The following is a 4,085-nucleotide window of genomic DNA, read 5'->3' on the forward strand; positions in this document are numbered from 1 at the left end:
TATTTCATTTAATCCATCTATGTATATAGCATCTGGAAAATTTTTATGGGTATCATCCCAAATTTAATATTATCTGACATAATTAATTTTTTTTTAAAATTTCAAATTAGATGCCCTTTGCACTGTATCTTTATCTAGAATTGACTCAAGGGGTTCCTGGGACTACGGTGTCGCGGTAAGACATCTAAGTTATCTCCCAGATACTCACGGTTCGAATTCCAGCTACGATATATTTATAGAAATTTTTTCTCCAAATGAGGGGCGTAATCAAAGGATGCTGGACTTCTGAGTTGACCGTCGCGTGCGCTTCCTGATTTATCCTGATGATCAGTGGAAAATTTTCGTGAGATCGAACCGGTCACCCTAGAAATGAGAACATTTTGATAAAATAGAAATACGAGGAAATTTCAAGTGCCGTTATTTTTATTATTATAAAAGATATTTTATTTAAAAAATAATATTAAAAATATACCTATATTTAAAAATACTTTTTTTAATGATATTATAAAAAATTTAATCAAAATTATTACTCTCTTTTGTTTAAAAGATAATTTTAATATGATTGATTTACCTTCTTTTGTTATTATTATTATGACAGCAAATTATCTCCTATATAAATAAAAAAATATTATTTATATTATATTATAATATCTAGATAATATTTGAACAATGAATAATAAAAATTATGAAAATAATATAACTAATTAATATGATTATTACATACCACGAGTCCATAATATTCCCTCATTGTTTATTTTTTTAATGGTAAACAAACTTAAATTCATTGATATTAAATACTATAAGAATTATATCATATTAGATTATTTTTTAAATGTTTATATAAATTAATAAAAATTAAGTTATATTTACTAGAAAATATATAGTCAACTATAGCAGGCGGCTCAAATTGGCTCACTCTTGACTATTCCATCTAATCAATTTAGGGATAACAATGATAGAAGTTGAATTGGAGTTCATATCTTGTATCTTTTCATTATAGCATGATTAAAAAAAATTAATAGTAAAACTTTGAAATTTTAATATTTTCTAATTTTTATCTTTAGTATTTTCTCCTTTTGTCATTCGTCAAAAATATAAAATCATAACAGACAATAATAAATTACAAATTAGAGATACAAGTTAGGCGTGAGAGAGAATTTTCAAGATATTTTTCAAACGATTAATCGATAGTATGGATAGGAAAATCCTTCATACCTCAATCTAAAAATCCTCATTCCCAATTATTTAATTGGGTTCAAAAAAATCCTCCATATCCTCCTCCATTTGGGTCGAGTATCAAATCTTGCACCGGGTTAGAGAAAATTGTCATCCTTAGGTCACTTCCAGCGAACAAGTCGAAGAATCGAATCAGAGGCGTCTAGAGTTAATTTATCCTTCCAGACTCTTGAAGTGACAGCCTCACGCATGCCCTAACTCCATCTAGGGCTAAGTAATTGGTTCAAAACCAAATCGACTGAATCGATTAAACTGAAATCAAAAAAAAAAAAAAAAATTGAACTAATAGAACTTTTCCAAAAATTGAACAAACTGAAATCAAACAAATTAATTTTTTTTTTCAAACTAATCAAGCTGACTAAACTTTTCAACAAAATTGAACAAACTAAACCAATAAAATATCAATTAATTTAATTTTCAATTGAATTAATCGAATTAATTCGGAGAGTCCAGTACCCACCACAATGTTGTTTTCAAAAAAAAAAATAATGAACACCGGGGTGGTATTTGTTAGAGTCGTTTGATGCTTGGAGTAAAGAACTTGAAACAAGACTCACAATGCTTACACATAGATTTACTTGGTATCCGCCTCAAGAAGAGGTGACTAATCCAAGGATCCACACGCGATACATACTCCACTAATAAAAACACTCCTTCTCGGTAACTACCGGAGGTGAAGAAACCTTATACAAGACTCACACAACAAAATATACAAGAAAAACGAAATACAAGCTAATACAATAGCAAATCTTATAAGATTTACAATGAAGAAACCCTATCTTGCTCTTCTTCTAGTTTGAATACACCTCTTGACTTGCTTGGAAGTGCAACAACACTTTTCTCTAAGCCTCCAAGATCTGGTGTGTGTGTGTGTGTGTGTGTGAGCTCGGTGGAGAAGAACCCGTGAAGATCGAGATAGAGCTCGCGAAGCAGTAACGAAGAAATCGCTTGCCAATGACTTTAACCTGCGTAATAATGGCCACATCCCAATCGATTGACCAATCGATTGGGGAGGCTAAATCGATCGGTTGGTCTATTCAGAGCGCCTCTGTTCTCTGTTGGAAAAGACCTGAATCGATCAGTTGATCGATTCAGTCTTTATCGCGACTCATGCGATTTCCAGCCCCTAATCGATCGGCTGATCAATTGGCGGTGCTCAATCGATAGGCTGATCGATTAGGGACTATTCTGTTTACGTAATAAACACCCCGAACGATCGACCAATCGATTGGGTTGTTGTTTATCACAGCATTCTCTTAATCAATCGGTTGATTGATTAGGCTTCGGTCCAACCGATTGGCTGATCGATTGACCACCCTTGACTTGCTTAAATCAAGCTAAAGGGTCCCCAAATCCAACATCTGGTCAACCGTGACCTATTGGAACTCCTCATGCCTAGCATCCGGTCAGACCTGACCTGCTGGGACTTCTTCATCAAGTGTCCGGTCAATCCTTTGACCCACTTGGACTTTTCTCCTCATGCCAAGTGTTCGGTCAACCTTGACCCACTTGGACTTACCTCTCATGCCAAGTGTTCGGTCCTCCAAGACCCACTTGGACTTCCTCCCATCAGATGTCCGGTCACCCTTGACCCATCTGGATTTCCTTGTGCCAAGTATCCGGTCACTCCTTTGACCTACTTGGACTTATCAACATCAGGTGTCCGGTCAACATTGACCCACCTGGATTTCCACGTGCTTGACTTCACTCACCAGGACTTTTCATCAGCCTAACTTCACTCACTAGGACTTTCACACTGTCTGACTTCACTCACCAGAACTTTCAACTGTCTGGCTTCACTCATCAAGACTTTCCTTCTGCCTAGTTTCACTCACTAGGCTTTTCATGTACCTGGCTTCACTCATCAAGACTTTTCATCTGCCTGACTTCACTCATCAGGACTTTCATTCTACCTAGCTTCACTCACTAGGGCTTTACATCTGCATGACTTCACTCACCAAGACTTTTCATCTGCCTGGCTTCACTCACCAGGACTTTCCCACTGCTCGGCTTCACTCACTAGGACTTTCAACTGCCTAACCTCCAGTTAGGACTTTCTCAGTCAAGTATCCTGTCACTCCTTTGACCTATTTAACTCTTCTTCACATCAACCTAGTCAACCCTTGACCAGAGGAGAATTGCATCAACAATCTTCCCAATCGGGCGATTGCACCTGCAATCTCCACATATTGTCAAACATCGAAACTCAAACATCAAGACCCAAGCTTGAGCCAACTCAAGCTTAGTCAACTTGGTCATCCTGACCCAGGGGATATTGCACCAACAATCTCTCCATTTTTGATGTTTGACAATACCTTTAAGTTAGGCTAATCTCATAGCCTCAACTTCTTCTTCATGTTAAAGCATGAATGAGGGTTTCCTTCATTCTCTCCCTTCCTAAAGAGCAAACTCCCCCTTGGATAATGAAGACATAATTTAAACTCTACATTCTCCCCTAAACTTTCCTAAAGGGCAATGAAGGTCTAACTTAAACCTTACATTCTCCCCTATTAACACACATAAAAAACTCTCCCCCTGAAGAGTTACTCAACGGTGTTCACAACTTCACATGTTGTTCACAACACTACAATGAAGGTCTCATACCCTTCACTGTATCCAATGCTCACCCTTGAGAATTAAACCACATCACACTGCTCATCCAAGAGCATTCATCATTCCAACAATGAAGATCTCATATGTTGGGATCTTAGATGGCTAGAGGGGGGGGGGGGGTGAATAGCCTCTTTAAAAACTTAAGCAGAGAGTTCTACACAGAAACTAGTTAGCGCAGCGGAATAAGCAAACTAAAATAAAACGAAAAACAACACACAAACACTGATACACAGATT

Source organism: Zingiber officinale, chromosome 6B (genome assembly GCF_018446385.1).
Source record: "Zingiber officinale cultivar Zhangliang chromosome 6B, Zo_v1.1, whole genome shotgun sequence".
NCBI lineage: Eukaryota > Viridiplantae > Streptophyta > Magnoliopsida > Zingiberales > Zingiberaceae > Zingiber > Zingiber officinale.